Here is a 20777-nt window from a genome sequence, read left to right on the forward strand (position 1 = left end):
CTTTCAGCGAAGTGGCGAGGGATTGGTGGGTCTCGCTCCTCATTTGCCTAAGCATGCTGCAATGTATGCTGGGTGCAGAAAATCTTCATCTTCTCGTCTCACAGTCAGTCATAACTGAAAGTGCAGACCCTCTTGGGAACTAGCAGTTTCAGGCCTTTACCAAGATAGCAGCTCTCTAACCCTCTCCTCTCTCTTTGATCCTAGCGCTAGCATGCTCAGGATTTGATTTTAACTGGGAGCCAGAGATCTACCCGGTGAGGGCGAGGCTTTTGAGCGTTTGGGAGCGTTCGGGACGTGAGGACGTTGGAGAGGAAATGTTGCCATCTTGAAATATCCAACCTTCCTGCTGTCATGAGAGGCTCTTTCCATGGACATCTGCCTCTTGGAGTCCTCTCAAATTGCTCTCTGATATAACATTTTGTGAGCTGCAGTTACATCCGATGGCTACAAGGTGGCGCTGCATTCAGGTGAGAGAACAAGTGTGCACAAAATCGTTGGGGACTTTTGCCAGATTCATTGGTGGATCTTGCCTACTTTTATTCACATGCTAGATATTGCCTAGAAATGCTTTTTAATATAGAGATGCTAGAGTTAGAATGTCTGGTCGGGGTTCAGCCCTTTCATTGTCTACCGCCCGCAACATATTTATTACCAGCACATGTAAGTGGTGACTCTGCTTTTTGGAAAATAGCATCTAATAGGACAATGAATGTAGCAGATGGGGCGATCGAGATGCCTGCCTAAGTATTTCATTTTTTTTTTTATTTAACGTCTGATTAATCTGTTCATGATATTTCCGTTTTGTGACATGTTGCATTAAAACAAATCCTGCTTGGAGAACATATAAAAATTTGCACTGCATTGGCCGGGAATCGAACCCGGGTCAACTGCTTGGGAAGCAGCTATGCTCACCACTATACCACCAACGCCCTATGATGTGGTTGCTCTCGGTTCTAAAGATTACAACCCCTAGTTCAATGACTATCTTGCACCAGTTTCAATGGTGCATTTGGTTTAGATACCAACATGAAAAGCAGTAGAAAGTTTCTTGTAGAGGGTAAGGAACTGGGGATTGAAACCAAGGCCAAATCTGTGCAGAAGAGAAGAAATGGAAAGCAGTAGTACAAATAGTGGAAATGAACATATTTAGGCAGCATTGGAAGCAAAGCAGCGAAGAGAAAGAGAGTGCCTTCCATGAAATGCCCAGGAGAATGATAAGAGCAGAACGAAAAGGCAAGAATGACATTCAAAGCATGCCCAGAAAAACGTGTGACGGTCCCACCAGTCATTTATGCTTATAATTGGGTATCTTTACTTTCAAAGTATGGGGTTGATCCTTTGGCGATCACTCTCTTGTATTTCAGCAGAGACAGATAGTTGAGAAGTCTTTTCTCACATAGCTAGCACAAGCCTGCGCTTTTCCTTGCTGGTAGCGTGGAAATGACAGATTGGTTCTCAGAAGAAAAAACAAGAAATATTATAGCAGAGGATGGTTTCGATCCATCGACCTCTGGGTTATGGGCCCAGCACGCTTCCGCTGCGCCACTCTGCTCCCTTGTAAAAGTGTTCTCTTTATGCAGAGGAGGAGCTTTCAGCGAAGTGGCGAGGGATTGGTGGGTCTCGCTCCTCATTTGCCTAAGCATGCTGCAATGTATGCTGGGTGCAGAAAATCTTCATCTTCTCGTCTCACAGTCAGTCATAACTGAAAGTGCAGACCCTCTTGGGAACTAGCAGTTTCAGGCCTTTACCAAGATAGCAGCTCTCTAACCCTCTCCTCTCTCTTTGATCCTAGCGCTAGCATGCTCAGGATTTGATTTTAACTGGGAGCCAGAGATCTACCCGGTGAGGGCTTGCCCGGTGTGAGGCTTTTGAGCGTTTGGGAGCGTTCGGGACGTGAGGACATTGGACAGGAAATGTTGCCATCTTGAAATATCCAACCTTCCTGCTGTCGTGAGAGGCTCTTTCCATGGACATCTGCCTCTTGGAGTACTCTCAACTTGCTCTCTGATATAACATTTTGTGAGCTGCAGTTACATCCGATGGCTACAAGGTGGCACTGCATTCAGGTGAGAGAACAAGTGTGCACAAAATCGTTGGGGACTTTTGCCAGATTCATCGGTGGATCTTGCCTACTTTTATTCACATGCTAGATATTGCCTAGAAATGCTTTTTAATATAGAGATGCTAGAGTTAGAATGTCTGGTCGGGGTTCAGCCCTTTCATTGTCTACCGCCCGCAACATATTTATTACCAGCACATGTGAGTGGTGACTCTGCTTTTTGGAAAATAGCATCTAATAGGACAATGAATGTCGCAGATGGGGCGATCGAGATGCCTGCCTGAGTATTTCATTTTTTTTTTAATTTAACGTCTGATTAATCTGTTCATGATATTTCCGTTTTGTGACATGTTGCATTAAAACAAATCCTGCTTGGAGAACATATAAAAATTTGCACTGCATTGGCTGGGAATCGAACCCGGGTCAACTGCTTGGGAAGCAGCTATGCTCACCACTATACCACCAACGCCCTATGATGTGGGTGCTCTCGGTTCTAAAGATTACAACCCCGAGTTCAATGACTATCTTGCACCAGTTTCAATGGTGCATTTGGTTTAGATACCAACATGAAAAGCAGTAGAAAGTTTCTTGTAGAGGGTAAGGAACTGGGGATTGAAACCAAGGCCAAATCTGTGCAGAAGAGAAGAAATGGAAAGCAGTAGTACAAATAGTGGAAATGAACATATTTAGGCAGCATTGGAAGCAAAGCAGCGAAGAGAAAGAGAGTGCCTTCCATGAAATGCCCAGGAGAATGATAAGAGCAGAACGAAAAGGCAAGAATGACATTCAAAGCAAGCCCAGAAAAACGTGTGACGGTGCAACCAGTCATTTATGCTTATAATTGGGTATCTTTACTTTCAAAGTATGGGGTTGATCCTTTGGCGATCACTCTGTTGTGTTTCAGCAGAGACAGATAGTTGAGAAGTCTTTTCTCACATAGCTAGCACAAGCCTGCGCTTTTCCTTGCTGGTAGCGTGGAAATGACAGATTGGTTCTCAGAAGAAAAAAAAAGAAATAGTATAGCAGAGGATGGTTTCGATCCATCGACCTCTGGGTTATGGGCCCAGCACGCTTCCGCTGCGCCACTCTGCTCCCTTGTAAAAGTGTTCTCTTTATGCAGAGGAGGAGCTTTCAGCGAAGTGGCGAGGGATTGGTGGGTCTCGCTCCTCATTTGCCTAAGCATGCTGCAATGTATGCTGGGTGCAGAAAATCTTCATCTTCTCGTCTCACAGTTAGTCATAACTGAAAGTGCAGACCCTCTTGGGAACTAGCAGTTTCAGGCCTTTACCAAGATAGCAGCTCTCTAACCCTCTCCTCTCTCTTTGATCCTAGCGCTAGCATGCTCAGGATTTGATTTTAACTGGGAGCCAGAGATCTACCCGGTGAGGGCTTGCCCGGTGTGAGGCTTTTGAGCGTTTGGGAGCGTTCGGGACGTGAGGACATTGGACAGGAAATGTTGCCATCTTGAAATATCCAACCTTCCTGCTGTCGTGAGAGGCTCTTTCCATGGACATCTTCCTCTTGGAGTCCTCTCAACTTGCTCTCTGATATAACATTTTGTGAGCTGCAGTTACATCCGATGGCTACAAGGTGGCGCTGCATTCAGGTGAGAGAACAAGTGTGCACAAAATCGTTGGGGACTTTTGCCAGATTCATCGGTGGATCTTGCCTACTTTTATTCACATGCTAGATATTGCCTAGAAATGCTTTTTAATATAGAGATGCTAGAGTTAGAATGTCTGGTCGGGGTTCAGCCCTTTCATTGTCTACCGCCCGCAACATATTTATTACCAGCACATGTGAGTGGTGACTCTGCTTTTTAGAAAATAGCATCTAATAGGACAATGAATGTAGCAGATGGGGCGATCGAGATGCCTGCCTAAGTATTTCATTTTTTTTTAAATTTAACGTCTGATTAATCTGTTCATGATATTTCCGTTTTGTGACATGTTGCATTAAAACAAATCCTGCTTGGAGAACATATAAAAATTTGCACTGCATTGCCCGGGAATCGAACCCGGGTCAACTGCTTGGGAAGCAGCTATGCTCACCACTATACCACCAACGCCCTATGATGTGGGTGCTCTCGGTTCTAAAGATTACAACCCCGAGTTCAATGACTATCTTGCACCAGTTTCAATGGTGCATTTGGTTTAGATACCAACATGAAAAGCAGTAGAAAGTTTCTTGTAGAGGGTAAGGAACTGGGGATTGAAACCAAGGCCAAATCTGTGCAGAAGAGAAGAAATGGAAAGCAGTAGTACAAATAGTGGAAATGAACATATTTAGGCAGCATTGGAAGCAAAGCAGCGAAGAGAAAGAGAGTGCCTTCCATTAAATGCCCAGGAGAATGATAAGAGCAGAACGAAAAGGCAAGAATGACATTCAAAGCATGCCCAGAAAAACGTGTGACGGTGCAACCAGTCATTTATGCTTATAATTGGGTATCTTTACTTTCAAAGTATGGGGTTGATCCTTTGGCGATCACTCTCTTGTATTTCAGCAGAGACAGATAGTTGAGAAGTCTTTTCTCACATAGCTAGCACAAGCCTGCGCTTTTCCTTGCTGGTAGCGTGGAAATGACAGATTGGTCCTCAGAAGAAAAATCAAGAAATATTATAGCAGAGGATGGTTTCGATCCATCGACCTCTGGGTTATGGGCCCAGCACGCTTCCGCTGCGCCACTCTGCTCCCTTGTAAAAGTGTTCTCTTTATGCAGAGGAGGAGCTTTCAGCGAAGTGGCGAGGGATTGGTGGGTCTCGCTCCTCATTTGCCTAAGCATGCTGCAATGTATGCTGGGTGCAGAAAATCTTCATCTTCTCGTCTCACAGTCAGTCATAACTGAAAGTGCAGACCCTCTTGGGAACTAGCAGTTTCAGGCCTTTACCAAGATAGCAGCTCTCTAACCCTCTCCTCTCTCTTTGATCGTAGCGCTAGCATGCTCAGGATTTGATTTTAACTGGGAGCCAGAGATCTACCCGGTGAGGGCGAGGCTTTTGAGCGTTTGGGAGCGTTCGGGACGTGAGGACGTTGGACAGGAAATGTTGCCATCTTGAAATATCCAACCTTCCTGCTGTCGTGAGAGGCTCTTTCCATGGACATCTGCCTCTTGGAGTCCTCTCAACTTGCTCTCTGATATAACATTTTGTGAGCTGCAGTTACATCCGATGGCTACAAGATGGCGCTGCATTCAGGTGAGAGAACAAGTGTGCAAAAAATCGTTGGGGACTTTTGCCAGATTCATCGGTGGATCTTGCCTACTTTTATTCACATGCTAGATATTGCCTAGAAATGCTTTTTAATATAGAGATGCTAGAGTTAGAATGTCTGGTCGGGGTTCAGCCCTTTCATTGTCTACCGCCCGCAACATATTTATTACCAGCACATGTGAGTGGTGACTCTGCTTTTTGGAAAATAGCATCTAATAGGACAATGAATGTAGCAGATGGGGCGATCGAGATGCCTGCCTAATTATTTCATTTTTTTTTTAATTTAACGTCTGATTAATCTGTTCATGATATTTCCGTTTTGTGACATGTTGCATTAAAACAAATCCTGCTTGGAGAACATATAAAAATTTGCACTGCATTGGCCGGGAATCGAACCCGGGTCAACTGCTTGGGAAGCAGCTATGCTCACCACTATACCACCAACGCCCTATGATGTGGGTGCTCTCGGTTCTAAAGATTACAACCCCGAGTTCAATGACTATCTTGCACCAGTTTCAATGGTGCATTTGGTTTAGATACCAACATGAAAAGCAGTAGAAAGTTTCTTGTAGAGGGTAAGGAACTGGGGATTGAAACCAAGGCCAAATCTGTGCAGAAGAGAAGAAATGGAAAGCAGTAGTACAAATAGTGGAAATGAACATATTTAGGCAGCATTGGAAGCAAAGCAGCGAAGAGAAAGAGAGTGCCTTCCATGAAATGCCCAGGAGAATGATAAGAGCAGAACGAAAAGGCAAGAATGACATTCAAAGCATGCCCAGAAAAACGTGTGACGGTCCCACCAGTCATTTATGCTTATAATTGGGTATCTTTACTTTCAAAGTATGGGGTTGATCCTTTGGCGATCACTCTCTTGTATTTCAGCAGAGACAGATAGTTGAGAAGTCTTTTCTCACATAGCTAGCACAAGCCTGCGCTTTTCCTTGCTGGTAGCGTGGAAATGACAGATTGGTCCTCAGAAGAAAAAACAAGAAATATTATAGCAGAGGATGGTTTCGATCCATCGACCTCTGGGTTATGGGCCCAGCACGCTTCCGCTGCGCCACTGTGCTCCCTTGTATAAGTGTTCTCTTTATGCAGAGGAGGAGCTTTCAGCGAAGTGGCGAGGGATTGGTGGGTCTCGCTCCTCATTTGCCTAAGCATGCTGCAATGTATGCTGGGTGCAGAAAATCTTCATCTTCTCGTCTCACAGTCAGTCATAACTGAAAGTGCAGACCCTCTTGGGAACTAGCAGTTTCAGGCCTTTACCAAGATAGCAGCTCTCTAACCCTCTCCTCTCTCTTTGATCCTAGCGCTAGCATGCTCAGGATTTGATTTTAACTGGGAGCCAGAGATCTACCCGGTGAGGGCGAGGCTTTTGAGCGTTTGGGAGCGTTCGGGACGTGAGGACGTTGGAGAGGAAATGTTGCCATCTTGAAATATCCAACCTTCCTGCTGTCCTGAGAGGCTCTTTCCATGGACATCTGCCTCTTGGAGTCCTCTCAAATTGCTCTCTGATATAACATTTTGTGAGCTGCAGTTACATCCGATGGCTACAAGGTGGCGCTGCATTCAGGTGAGAGAACAAGTGTGCACAAAATCGTTGGGGCCTTTTGCCATGATTCATTGGTGGATCTTGCCTACTTTTATTCACATGCTAGATATTGCCTAGAAATGCTTTTTAATATAGAGATGCTAGAGTTAGAATGTCTGGTCGGGGTTCAGCCCTTTCATTGTCTACCGCCCGCAACATATTTATTACCAGCACATGTAAGTGGTGACTCTGCTTTTTGGAAAATAGCATCTAATAGGACAATGAATGTAGCAGATGGGGCGATCGAGATGCCTGCCTAAGTATTTCATTTTTTTTTAAATTTAACGTCTGATTAATCTGTTCATGATATTTCCGTTTTGTGACATGTTGCATTAAAACAAATCCTGCTTGGAGAACATATAAAAATTTGCACTGCATTGGCCGGGAATCGAACCCGGGTCAACTGCTTGGGAAGCAGCTATGCTCACCACTATACCACCAACGCCCTATGATGTGGTTGCTCTCGGTTCTAAAGATTACAACCCCGAGTTCAATGACTATCTTGCACCAGTTTCAATGGTGCATTTGGTTTAGATACCAACATGAAAAGCAGTAGAATGTTTCTTGTAGAGGGTAAGGAACTGGGGATTAAACCAAGGCCAAATCTGTGCAGAAGAGAAGAAATGGAAAGCAGTAGTACAAATAGTGGAAATGAACATATTTAGGCAGCATTGGAAGCAAAGCAGCGAAGAGAAAGAGAGTGCCTTCCATGAAATGCCCAGGAGAATGATAAGAGCAGAACGAAAAGGCAAGAATGACATTCAAAGCATGCCCAGAAATACGTGTGACGGTCCCACCAGTCATTTATGCTTATAATTGGGTATCTTTACTTTCAAAGTATGGGGTTGATCCTTTGGCGATCACTCTCTTGTATTTCAGCAGAGACAGATAGTTGAGAAGTCTTTTCTCACATAGCTAGCACAAGCCTGCGCTTTTCCTTGCTGGTAGCGTGGAAATGACAGATTGGTTCTCAGAAGAAAAAACAAGAAATATTATAGCAGAGGATGGTTTCGATCCATCGACCTCTGGGTTATGGGCCCAGCACGCTTCCGCTGCGCCACTCTGCTCCCTTGTAAAAGTGTTCTCTTTATGCAGAGGAGGAGCTTTCAGCGAAGTGGCGAGGGATTGGTGGGTCTCGCTCCTCATTTGCCTAAGCATGCTGCAATGTATGCTGGGTGCAGAAAATCTTCATCTTCTCGTCTCACAGTCAGTCATAACTGAAAGTGCAGACCCTCTTGGGAACTAGCAGTTTCAGGCCTTTACCAAGATAGCAGCTCTCTAACCCTCTCCTCTCTCTTTGATCCTAGCGCTAGCATGCTCAGGATTTGATTTTAACTGGGAGCCAGAGATCTACCCGGTGAGGGCTTGCCCGGTGTGAGGCTTTTGAGCGTTTGGGAGCGTTCGGGACGTGAGGACATTGGACAGGAAATGTTGCCATCTTGAAATATCCAACCTTCCTGCTGTCGTGAGAGGCTCTTTCCATGGACATCTGCCTCTTGGAGTCCTCTCAACTTGCTCTCTGATATAACATTTTGTGAGCTGCAGTTACATCCGATGGCTACAAGGTGGCGCTGCATTCAGGTGAGAGAACAAGTGTGCACAAAATCGTTGGGGACTTTTGCCAGATTCATCGGTGGATCTTGCCTACTTTTATTCACATGCTAGATATTGCCTAGAAATGCTTTTTAATATAGAGATGCTAGAGTTAGAATGTCTGGTCGGGGTTCAGCCCTTTCATTGTCTACCACCCGCAACATATTTATTACCAGCACATGTGAGTGGTGACTCTGCTTTTTGGAAAATAGCATCTAATAGGACAATGAATGTCGCAGATGGGGCGATCGAGATGCCTGCCTAAGTATTTCATTTTTTTTTTAATTTAACGTCTGATTAATCTGTTCATGATATTTCCGTTTTGTGACATGTTGCATTAAAACAAATCCTGCTTGGAGAACATATAAAAATTTGCACTGCATTGGCCGGGAATCGAACCAGGCTCAACTGCTTGGGAAGCAGCTATGCTCACCACTATACCACCAACGCCCTATGATGTGGGTGCTCTCGGTTCTAAAGATTACAACCCCGAGTTCAATGACTATCTTGCACCAGTTTCAATGGTGCATTTGGTTTAGATACCAACATGAAAAGCAGTAGAAAGTTTCTTGTAGAGGGTAAGGAACTGGGGATTGAAACCAAGGCCAAATCTGTGCAGAAGAGAAGAAATGGAAAGCAGTAGTACAAATAGTGGAAATGAACATATTTAGGCAGCATTGGAAGCAAAGCAGCGAAGAGAAAGAGAGTGCCTTCCATGAAATGCCCAGGAGAATGATAAGAGCAGAACGAAAAGGCAAGAATGACATTCAAAGCATGCCCAGAAAAACGTGTGACGGTGCAACCAGTCATTTATGCTTATAATTGGGTATCTTTACTTTCAAAGTATGGGGTTGATCCTTTGGCGATCACTCTGTTGTGTTTCAGCAGAGACAGATAGTTGAGAAGTCTTTTCTCACATAGCTAGCACAAGCCTGCGCTTTTCCTTGCTGGTAGCGTGGAAATGACAGATTGGTTCTCAGAAGAAAAAACAAGAAATATTATAGCAGAGGATGGTTTCGATCCATCAACCTCTGGGTTATGGGCCCAGCACGCTTCCGCTGCGCCACTCTGCTCCCTTGTAAAAGTGTTCTCTTTATGCAGAGGAGGAGCTTTCAGCGAAGTGGCGAGGGATTGGTGGGTCTCGCTCCTCATTTGCCTAAGCATGCTGCAATGTATGCTGGGTGCAGAAAATCTTCATCTTCTCGTCTCACAGTCAGTCATAACTGAAAGTGCAGACCCTCTTGGGAACTAGCAGTTTCAGGCCTTTACCAAGATAGCAGCTCTCTAACCCTCTCCTCTCTCTTTGATCCTAGCGCTAGCATGCTCAGGATTTGATTTTAACTGGGAGCCAGAGATCTACCCGGTGAGGGCGAGGCTTTTGAGCGTTTGGGAGCGTTCGGGACGTGAGGACGTTGGAGAGGAAATGTTGCCATCTTGAAATATCCAACCTTCCTGCTGTCATGAGAGGCTCTTTCCATGGACATCTGCCTCTTGGAGTCCTCTCAACTTGCTCTCTGATATAACATTTTGTGAGCTGCAGTTACATCCGATGGCTACAAGGTGGCGCTGCATTCAGGTGAGAGAACAAGTGTGCACAAAATCGTTGGGGACTTTTGCCAGATTCATCGGTGGATCTTGCCTACTTTTATTCACATGCTAGATATTGCCTAGAAATGCTTTTTAATATAGAGATGCTACAGTTAGAATGTCTAGTCGGGGTTCAGCCCTTTCATTGTCTACCGCCCGCAACATATTTATTACCAGCACATGTGAGTGGTGACTCTGCTTTTTGGAAAATAGCATCTAATAGGACAATGAATGTAGCAGATGGGGCGATCGAGATGCCTGCCTAAGTATTTCATTTTTTTTTAAATTTAACGTCTGATTAATCTGTTCATGATATTTCCGTTTTGTGACATGTTGCATTAAAACAAATCCTGCTTGGAGAACATATAAAAATTTGCACTGCATTGGCCGGGAATCGAACCCGGGTCAACTGCTTGGGAAGCAGCTATGCTCACCACTATACCACCAACGCCCTATGATGTGGTTGCTCTCGGTTCTAAAGATTACAACCCCGAGTTCAATGACTATCTTGCACCAGTTTCAATGGTGCATTTGGTTTAGATACCAACATGAAAAGCAGTAGAAAGTTTCTTGTAGAGGGTAAGGAACTGGGGATTGAAACCAAGGCCAAATCTGTGCAGAAGAGAAGAAATGGAAAGCAGTAGTACAAATAGTGGAAATGAACATATTTAGGCAGCATTGGAAGCAAAGCAGCGAAGAGAAAGAGAGTGCCTTCCATGAAATGCCCAGGAGAATGATAAGAGCAGAACGAAAAGGCAAGAATGACATTCAAAGCATGCCCAGAAAAACGTGTGATGGTCCCACCAGTCATTTATGCTTATAATTGGGTATCTTCACTTTCAAAGTATGGGGTTGATCCTTTGGCGATCACTCTCTTGTATTTCAGCAGAGACAGATAGTTGAGAAGTCTTTTCTCACATAGCTAGCACAAGCCTGCGCTTTTCCTTGCTGGTAGCGTGGAAATGACAGATTGGTTCTCAGAAGAAAAAACAAGAAATATTATAGCAGAGGATGGTTTCGATCCATCGACCTCTGGGTTATGGGCCCAGCACGCTTCCGGTGCGCCACTCTGCTCCCTTGTAAAAGTGTTCTCTTTATGCAGAGGAGGAGCTTTCAGCGAAGTGGCGAGGGATTGGTGGGTCTCGCTCCTCATTTGCCTAAGCATGCTGCAATGTATGCTGGGTGCAGAAAATCTTCATCTTCTCGTCTCACAGTCAGTCATAACTGAAAGTGCAGACCCTCTTGGGAACTAGCAGTTTCAGGCCTTTACCAAGATAGCAGCTCTCTAACCCTCTCCTCTCTCTTTGATCCTAGCGCTAGCATGCTCAGGATTTGATTTTAACTGGGAGCCAGAGATCTACCCGGTGAGGGCTTGCCCGGTGTGAGGCTTTTGAGCGTTTGGGAGCGTTCGGGACGTGAGGACATTGGACAGGAAATGTTGCCATCTTGAAATATCCAACCTTCCTGCTGTCGTGAGAGGCTCTTTCCATGGACATCTGCCTCTTGGAGTCCTCTCAACTTGCTCTCTGATATAACATTTTGTGAGCTGCAGTTACATCCGATGGCTACAAGGTGGCGCTGCATTCAGGTGAGAGAACAAGTGTGCACAAAATCGTTGGGGACTTTTGCCAGATTCATCGGTGGATCTTGCCTACTTTTATTCACATGCTAGATATTGCCTAGAAATGCTTTTTAATATAGAGATGCTAGAGTTAGAATGTCTGGTCGGGGTTCAGCCCTTTCATTGTCTACCGCCCGCAACATATTTATTACCAGCACATGTGAGTGGTGACTCTGCTTTTTGGAAAATAGCATCTAATAGGACAATGAATGTCGCAGATGGGGCGATCGAGATGCCTGCCTAAGTATTTCATTTTTTTTTTAATTTAACGTCTGATTAATCTGTTCATGATATTTCCGTTTTGTGACATGTTGCATTAAAACAAATCCTGCTTGGAGAACATATAAAAATTTGCACTGCATTGGCCGGGAATCGAACCCGGGTCAACAGCTTGGGAAGCAGCTATGCTCACCACTATACCACCAACGCCCTATGATGTGGGTGCTCTCGGTTCTAAAGATTACAACCCCGAGTTCAATGACTATCTTGCACCAGTTTCAATGGTGCATTTGGTTTAGATACCAACATGAAAAGCAGTAGAAAGTTTCTTGTAGAGGGTAAGGAACTGGGAATTGAAACCAAGGCCAAATCTGTGTAGAAGAGAAGAAATGGAAAGCAGTAGTACAAATAGTGGAAATGAACATATTTAGGCAGCATTGGAAGCAAAGCAGCGAAGAGAAAGAGAGTGCCTTCCATGAAATGCCCAGGAGAATGATAAGAGCAGAACGAAAAGGCAAGAATGACATTCAAAGCATGCCCAGAAAAACGTGTGACGGTCCCACCAGTCATTTATGCTTATAATTGGGTATCTTTACTTTCAAAGTATGGGGTTGATCCTTTGGCGATCACTCTCTTGTATTTCAGCAGAGACAGATAGTTGAGAAGTCTTTTCTCACATAGCTAGCACAAGCCTGCGCTTTTCCTTGCTGGTAGCGTGGAAATGACAGATTGGTCCTCAGAAGAAAAAACAAGAAATATTATAGCAGAGGATGGTTTCGATCCATCGACCTCTGGGTTATGGGCCCAGCACGCTTCCGCTGCGCCACTGTGCTCCCTTGTAAAAGTGTTCTCTTTATGCAGAGGAGGAGCTTTCAGCGAAGTGGCGAGGGATTGGTGGGTCTCGCTCCTCATTTGCCTAAGCATGCTGCAATGTATGCTGGGTGCAGAAAATCTTCATCTTCTCGTCTCACAGTCAGTCATAACTGAAAGTGCAGACCCTCTTGGGAACTAGCAGTTTCAGGCCTTTACCAAGATAGCAGCTCTCTAACCCTCTCCTCTCTCTTTGATCCTAGCGCTAGCATGCTCAGGATTTGATTTTAACTGGGAGCCAGAGATCTACCCGGTGAGGGCGAGGCTTTTGAGCGTTTGGGAGCGTTCGGGACGTGAGGACGTTGGAGAGGAAATGTTGCCATCTTGAAATATCCAACCTTCCTGCTGTCATGAGAGGCTCTTTCCATGGACATCTGCCTCTTGGAGTCCTCTCAAATTGCTCTCTGATATAACATTTTGTGAGCTGCAGTTACATCCGATGGCTACAAGGTGGCGCTGCATTCAGGTGAGAGAACAAGTGTGCACAAAATCGTTGGGGACTTTTGCCAGATTCATTGGTGGATCTTGCCTACTTTTATTCACATGCTAGATATTGCCTAGAAATGCTTTTTAATATAGAGATGCTAGAGTTAGAATGTCTGGTCGGGGTTCAGCCCTTTCATTGTCTACCGCCCGCAACATATTTATTACCAGCACATGTAAGTGGTGACTCTGCTTTTTGGAAAATAGCATCTAATAGGACAATGAATGTAGCAGATGGGGCGATCGAGATGCCTGCCTAAGTATTTCATTTTTTTTTTTATTTAACGTCTGATTAATCTGTTCATGATATTTCCGTTTTGTGACATGTTGCATTAAAACAAATCCTGCTTGGAGAACATATAAAAATTTGCACTGCATTGGCCGGGAATCGAACCCGGGTCAACTGCTTGGGAAGCAGCTATGCTCACCACTATACCACCAACGCCCTATGATGTGGTTGCTCTCGGTTCTAAAGATTACAACCCCGAGTTCAATGACTATCTTGCACCAGTTTCAATGGTGCATTTGGTTTAGATACCAACATGAAAAGCAGTAGAAAGTTTCTTGTAGAGGGTAAGGAACTGGGGATTGAAACCAAGGCCAAATCTGTGCAGAAGAGAAGAAATGGAAAGCAGTAGTACAAATAGTGGAAATGAACATATTTAGGCAGCATTGGAAGCAAAGCAGCGAAGAGAAAGAGAGTGCCTTCCATGAAATGCCCAGGAGAATGATAAGAGCAGAACGAAAAGGCAAGAATGACATTCAAAGCATGCCCAGAAAAACGTGTGACGGTCCCACCAGTCATTTATGCTTATAATTGGGTATCTTTACTTTCAAAGTATGGGGTTGATCCTTTGGCGATCACTCTCTTGTATTTCAGCAGAGACAGATAGTTGAGAAGTCTTTTCTCACATAGCTAGCACAAGCCTGCGCTTTTCCTTGCTGGTAGCGTGGAAATGACAGATTGGTCCTCAGAAGAAAAAACAAGAAATATTATAGCAGAGGATGGTTTCGATCCATCGACCTCTGGGTTATGGGCCCAGCACGCTTCCGCTGCGCCACTCTGCTCCCTTGTAAAAGTGTTCTCTTTATGCAGAGGAGGAGCTTTCAGCGAAGTGGCGAGGGATTGGTGGGTCTCGCTCCTCATTTGCCTAAGCATGCTGCAATGTATGCTGGGTGCAGAAAATCTTCATCTTCTCGTCTCACAGTCAGTCATAACTGAAAGTGCAGACCCTCTTGGGAACTAGCAGTTTCAGGCCTTTACCAAGATAGCAGCTCTCTAACCCTCTCCTCTCTCTTTGATCCTAGCGCTAGCATGCTCAGGATTTGATTTTAACTGGGAGCCAGAGATCTACCCGGTGAGGGCTTGCCCGGTGTGAGGCTTTTGAGCGTTTGAGAGCGTTCGGGACGTGAGGACATTGGACAGGAAATGTTGCCATCTTGAAATATCCAACCTTCCTGCTGTCGTGAGAGGCTCTTTCCATGGACATCTGCCTCTTGGAGTACTCTCAACTTGCTCTCTGATATAACATTTTGTGAGCTGCAGTTACATCCGATGGCTACAAGGTGGCACTGCATTCAGGTGAGAGAACAAGTGTGCACAAAATCGTTGGGGACTTTTGCCAGATTCATCGGTGGATCTTGCCTACTTTTATTCACATGCTAGATATTGCCTAGAAATGCTTTTTAATATAGAGATGCTAGAGTTAGAATGTCTGGTCGGGGTTCAGCCCTTTCATTGTCTACCGCCCGCAACATATTTATTACCAGCACATGTGAGTGGTGACTCTGCTTTTTGGAAAATAGCATCTAATAGGACAATGAATGTCGCAGATGGGGCGATCGAGATGCCTGCCTGAGTATTTCATTTTTTTTTTAATTTAACGTCTGATTAATCTGTTCATGATATTTCCGTTTTGTGACATGTTGCATTAAAACAAATCCTGCTTGGAGAACATATAAAAATTTGCACTGCATTGGCCGGGAATCGAACCCGGGTCAACTGCTTGGGAAGCAGCTATGCTCACCACTATACCACCAACGCCCTATGATGTGGGTGCTCTCGGTTCTAAAGATTACAACCCCGAGTTCAATGACTATCTTGCACCAGTTTCAATGGTGCATTTGGTTTAGATACCAACATGAAAAGCAGTAGAAAGTTTCTTGTAGAGGGTAAGGAACTGGGGATTGAAACCAAGGCCAAATCTGTGCAGAAGAGAAGAAATGGAAAGCAGTAGTACAAATAGTGGAAATGAACATATTTAGGCAGCATTGGAAGCAAAGCAGCGAAGAGAAAGAGAGTGCCTTCCATGAAATGCCCAGGAGAATGATAAGAGCAGAACGAAAAGGCAAGAATGACATTCAAAGCAAGCCCAGAAAAACGTGTGACGGTGCAACCAGTCATTTATGCTTATAATTGGGTATCTTTACTTTCAAAGTATGGGGTTGATCCTTTGGCGATCACTCTGTTGTGTTTCAGCAGAGACAGATAGTTGAGAAGTCTTTTCTCACATAGCTAGCACAAGCCTGCGCTTTTCCTTGCTGGTAGCGTGGAAATGACAGATTGGTTCTCAGAAGAAAAAAAAAGAAATATTATAGCAGAGGATGGTTTCGATCCATCGACCTCTGGGTTATGGGCCCAGCACGCTTCCGCTGCGCCACTCTGCTCCCTTGTAAAAGTGTTCTCTTTATGCAGAGGAGGAGCTTTCAGCGAAGTGGCGAGGGATTGGTGGGTCTCGCTCCTCATTTGCCTAAGCATGCTGCAATGTATGCTGGGTGCAGAAAATCTTCATCTTCTCGTCTCACAGTTAGTCATAACTGAAAGTGCAGACCCTCTTGGGAACTAGCAGTTTCAGGCCTTTACCAAGATAGCAGCTCTCTAACCCTCTCCTCTCTCTTTGATCCTAGCGCTAGCATGCTCAGGATTTGATTTTAACTGGGAGCCAGAGATCTACCCGGTGAGGGCTTGCCCGGTGTGAGGCTTTTGAGCGTTTGGGAGCGTTCGGGACGTGAGGACATTGAACAGGAAATGTTGCCATCTTGAAATATCCAACCTTCCTGCTGTCGTGAGAGGCTCTTTCCATGGACATCTTCCTCTTGGAGTCCTCTCAACTTGCTCTCTGATATAACATTTTGTGAGCTGCAGTTACATCCGATGGCTACAAGGTGGCGCTGCATTCAGGTGAGAGAACAAGTGTGCACAAAATCGTTGGGGACTTTTGCCAGATTCATCGGTGGATCTTGCCTACTTTTATTCACATGCTAGATATTGCCTAGAAATGCTTTTTAATATAGAGATGCTAGAGTTAGAATGTCTGGTCGGGGTTCAGCCCTTTCATTGTCTACCGCCCGCAACATATTTATTACCAGCACATGTGAGTGGTGACTCTGCTTTTTGGAAAATAGCATCTAATAGGACAATGAATGTAGCAGATGGGGCGATCGAGATGCCTGCCTAAGTATTTCATTTTTTTTAAAATTTAACGTCTGATTAATCTGTTCATGATATTTCCGTTTTGTGACATGTTGCATTAAAACAAATCCTGCTTGGAGAACATATAAAAATTTGCACTGCATTGGCCGGGAATCGAACCCGGGTCAACTGCTTGGGAAGCAGCTATGCTCACCACTATACCACCAACGCCCTATGATGTGGGTGCTCTCGGTTCTAAAGATTACAACCCCGAGTTCAATGACTATCTTGCACCAGTTTCAATGGTGCATTTGGTTTAGATACCAACATGAAAAGCAGTAGAAAGTTTCTTGTAGAGGGTAAGGAACTGGGGATTGAAACCAAGGCCAAATCTGTGCAGAAGAGAAGAAATGGAAAGCAGTAGTACAAATAGTGGAAATGAACATATTTAGGCAGCATTGGAAGCAAAGCAGCGAAGAGAAAGAGAGTGCCTTCCATTAAATGCCCAAGAGAATGATAAGAGCAGAACGAAAAGGCAAGAATGACATTCAAAGCATGCCCAGAAAAACGTGTGACGGTGCAACCAGTCATTTATGCTTATAATTGGGTATCTTTACTTTCAAAGTATGGGGTTGATCCTTTGGCGATCACTCTCTTGTATTTCAGCAGAGACAGATAGTTGAGAAGTCTTTTCTCACATAGCTAGCACAAGCCTGCGCTTTTCCTTGCTGGTAGCGTGGAAATGACAGATTGGTCCTCAGAAGAAAAATCAAGAAATATTATAGCAGAGGATGGTTTCGATCCATCGACCTCTGGGTTATGGGCCCAGCACGCTTCCGCTGCGCCACTCTGCTCCCTTGTAAAAGTGTTCTCTTTATGCAGAGGAGGAGCTTTCAGCGAAGTGGCGAGGGATTGGTGGGTCTCGCTCCTCATTTGCCTAAGCATGCTGCAATGTATGCTGGGTGCAGAAAATCTTCATCTTCTCGTCTCACAGTCAGTCATAACTGAAAGTGCAGACCCTCTTGGGAACTAGCAGTTTCAGGCCTTTACCAAGATAGCAGCTCTCTAACCCTCTCCTCTCTCTTTGATCGTAGCGCTAGCATGCTCAGGATTTGATTTTAACTGGGAGCCAGAGATCTACCCGGTGAGGGCGAGGCTTTTGAGCGTTTGGGAGCGTTCGGGACGTGAGGACGTTGGACAGGAAATGTTGCCATCTTGAAATATCCAACCTTCCTGCTGTCGTGAGAGGCTCTTTCCATGGACATCTGCCTCTTGGAGTCCTCTCAACTTGCTCTCTGATATAACATTTTGTGAGCTGCAGTTACATCCGATGGCTACAAGATGGCGCTGCATTCAGGTGAGAGAACAAGTGTGCACAAAATCGTTGGGGACTTTTGCCAGATTCATCGGTGGATCTTGCCTACTTTTATTCACATGCTAGATATTGCCTAGAAATGCTTTTTAATATAGAGATGCTAGAGTTAGAATGTCTGGTCGGGGTTCAGCCCTTTCATTGTCTACCGCCCGCAACATATTTATTACCAGCACATGTGAGTGGTGACTCTGCTTTTTGGAAAATAGCATCTAATAGGACAATGAATGTAGCAGATGGGGCGATCGAGATGCCTGCCTAATTATTTCATTTTTTTTTTAATTTAACGTCTGATTAATCTGTTCATGATATTTCCGTTTTGTGACATGTTGCATTAAAACAAATCCTGCTTGGAGAACATATAAAAATTTGCACTGCATTGGCCGGGAATCGAACCCGGGTCAACTGCTTGGGAAGCAGCTATGCTCACCACTATACCACCAACGCCCTATGATGTGGGTGCTCTCGGTTCTAAAGATTACAACCCCGAGTTCAATGACTATCTTGCACCAGTTTCAATGGTGCATTTGGTTTAGATACCAACATGAAAAGCAGTAGAAAGTTTCTTGTAGAGGGTAAGGAACTGGGGATTGAAACCAAGGCCAAATCTGTGCAGAAGAGAAGAAATGGAAAGCAGTAGTACAAATAGTGGAAATGAACATATTTAGGCAGCATTGGAAGCAAAGCAGCGAAGAGAAAGAGAGTGCCTTCCATGAAATGCCCAGGAGAATGATAAGAGCAGAACGAAAAGGCAAGAATGACATTCAAAGCATGCCCAGAAAAACGTGTGACGGTCCCACCAGTCATTTATGCTTATAATTGGGTATCTTTACTTTCAAAGTATGGGGTTGATCCTTTGGCGATCACTCTCTTGTATTTCAGCAGAGACAGATAGTTGAGAAGTCTTTTCTCACATAGCTAGCACAAGCCTGCGCTTTTCCTTGCTGGTAGCGTGGAAATGACAGATTGGTCCTCAGAAGAAAAAACAAGAAATATTATAGCAGAGGATGGTTTCGATCCATCGACCTCTGGGTTATGGGCCCAGCACGCTTCCGCTGCGCCACTGTGCTCCCTTGTATAAGTGTTCTCTTTATGCAGAGGAGGAGCTTTCAGCGAAGTGGCGAGGGATTGGTGGGTCTCGCTCCTCATTTGCCTTAGCATGCTGCAATGTATGCTGGGTGCAGAAAATCTTCATCTTCTCGTCTCACAGTCAGTCATAACTGAAAGTGCAGACCCTCTTGGGAACTAGCAGTTTCAGGCCTTTACCAAGATAGCAGCTCTCTAACCCTCTCCTCTCTCTTTGATCCTAGCGCTAGCATGCTCAGGATTTGATTTTAACTGGGAGCCAGAGATCTACCCGGTGAGGGCGAGGCTTTTGAGCGTTTGGGAGCGTTCGGGACGTGAGGACGTTGGAGAGGAAATGTTGCCATCTTGAAATATCCAACCTTCCTGCTGTCCTGAGAGGCTCTTTCCATGGACATCTGCCTCTTGGAGTCCTCTCAAATTGCTCTCTGATATAACATTTTGTGAGCTGCAGTTACATCCGATGGCTACAAGGTGGCGCTGCATTCAGGTGAGAGAACAAGTGTGCACAAAATCGTTGGGGCCTTTTGCCATGATTCATTGGTGGATCTTGCCTACTTTTATTCACATGCTAGATATTGCCTAGAAATGCTTTTTAATATAGAGATGCTAGAGTTAGAATGTCTGGTCGGGGTTCAGCCCTTTCATTGTCTACCGCCCGCAACATATTTATTACCAGCACATGTAAGTGGTGACTCTGCTTTTTGGAAAATAGCATCTAATAGGACAATGAATGTAGCAGATGGGGCGATCGAGATGCCTGCCTAAGTATTTCATTTTTTTTTAAATTTAACGTCTGATTAATCTGTTCATGATATTTCCGTTTTGTGACATGTTGCATTAAAACAAATCCTGCTTGGAGAACATATAAAAATTTGCACTGCATTGGCCGGGAATCGAACCCGGGTCAACTGCTTGGGAAGCAGCTATGCTCACCACTATACCACCAACGCCCTATGATGTGGTTGCTCTCGGTTCTAAAGATTACAACCCCGAGTTCAATGACTATCTTGCACCAGTTTCAATGGTGCATTTGGTTTAGATACCAACATGAAAAGCAGTAGAATGTTTCTTGTAGAGGGTAAGGAACTGGGGATTAAACCAAGGCCAAATCTGTGCAGAAGAGAAGAAATGGAAAGCAGTAGTACAAATAGTGGAAATGAACATATTTAGGCAGCATTGGAAGCAAAGCAGCGAAGAGAAAGAGAGTGCCTTCCATGAAATGCCCAGGAGAATGATAAGAGCAGAACGAAAAGGCAAGAATGACATTCAAAGCATGCCCAGAAATACGTGTGACGGTCCCACCAGTCATTTATGCTTATAATTGGGTATCTTTACTTTCAAAGTATGGGGTTGATCCTTTGGCGATCACTCTCTTGTATTTCAGCAGAGACAGATAGTTGAGAAGTCTTTTCTCACATAGCTAGCACAAGCCTGCGCTTTTCCTTGCTGGTAGCGTGGAAATGACAGATTGGTTCTCAGAAGAAAAAACAAGAAATATTATAGCAGAGGATGGTTTCGATCCATCGACCTCTGGGTTATGGGCCCAGCACGCTTCCGCTGCGCCACTCTGCTCCCTTGTAAAAGTGTTCTCTTTATGCAGAGGAGGAGCTTTCAGCGAAGTGGCGAGGGATTGGTGGGTCTCGCTCCTCATTTGCCTAAGCATGCTGCAATGTAT

The 20777-nt window shown here is 44.8% G+C and overlaps 11 non-coding genes across 11 annotated transcripts; all 11 read right to left on the reverse strand.

Moving 5' to 3' along the window:
• Positions 1-857: 857 nt before the first annotated feature.
• On the reverse strand, positions 858-929 carry TRNAG-CCC (transfer RNA glycine (anticodon CCC)). Its single transcript has one exon. It is a non-coding gene; the product is annotated as a tRNA-Gly (tRNA).
• Positions 930-4055: 3126 nt separating this feature from the next.
• On the reverse strand, positions 4056-4127 carry TRNAG-CCC (transfer RNA glycine (anticodon CCC)). Its single transcript has one exon. It is a non-coding gene; the product is annotated as a tRNA-Gly (tRNA).
• Positions 4128-5643: 1516 nt separating this feature from the next.
• TRNAG-CCC (transfer RNA glycine (anticodon CCC)) lies at positions 5644-5715 on the reverse strand. The gene has a single exon. It is a non-coding gene; the product is annotated as a tRNA-Gly (tRNA).
• A 1517-nt stretch (positions 5716-7232) lies between these two features.
• On the reverse strand, positions 7233-7304 carry TRNAG-CCC (transfer RNA glycine (anticodon CCC)). The gene has a single exon. It is a non-coding gene; the product is annotated as a tRNA-Gly (tRNA).
• Positions 7305-10418: 3114 nt separating this feature from the next.
• Positions 10419-10490, reverse strand: TRNAG-CCC (transfer RNA glycine (anticodon CCC)). Its single transcript has one exon. It is a non-coding gene; the product is annotated as a tRNA-Gly (tRNA).
• Positions 10491-12017: 1527 nt separating this feature from the next.
• On the reverse strand, positions 12018-12089 carry TRNAG-CCC (transfer RNA glycine (anticodon CCC)). The gene has a single exon. It is a non-coding gene; the product is annotated as a tRNA-Gly (tRNA).
• A 1516-nt stretch (positions 12090-13605) lies between these two features.
• TRNAG-CCC (transfer RNA glycine (anticodon CCC)) lies at positions 13606-13677 on the reverse strand. Its single transcript has one exon. It is a non-coding gene; the product is annotated as a tRNA-Gly (tRNA).
• A 1527-nt stretch (positions 13678-15204) lies between these two features.
• Positions 15205-15276, reverse strand: TRNAG-CCC (transfer RNA glycine (anticodon CCC)). The gene has a single exon. It is a non-coding gene; the product is annotated as a tRNA-Gly (tRNA).
• A 1527-nt stretch (positions 15277-16803) lies between these two features.
• On the reverse strand, positions 16804-16875 carry TRNAG-CCC (transfer RNA glycine (anticodon CCC)). Its single transcript has one exon. It is a non-coding gene; the product is annotated as a tRNA-Gly (tRNA).
• Positions 16876-18391: 1516 nt separating this feature from the next.
• On the reverse strand, positions 18392-18463 carry TRNAG-CCC (transfer RNA glycine (anticodon CCC)). The gene has a single exon. It is a non-coding gene; the product is annotated as a tRNA-Gly (tRNA).
• Positions 18464-19980: 1517 nt separating this feature from the next.
• On the reverse strand, positions 19981-20052 carry TRNAG-CCC (transfer RNA glycine (anticodon CCC)). Its single transcript has one exon. It is a non-coding gene; the product is annotated as a tRNA-Gly (tRNA).
• Between the last annotated feature and the right edge of the window lie 725 nt (positions 20053-20777).

This window comes from Triturus cristatus, chromosome 11, assembly GCF_964204655.1.
Source record: "Triturus cristatus chromosome 11, aTriCri1.1, whole genome shotgun sequence".
Lineage (NCBI taxonomy): Eukaryota > Metazoa > Chordata > Amphibia > Caudata > Salamandridae > Triturus > Triturus cristatus.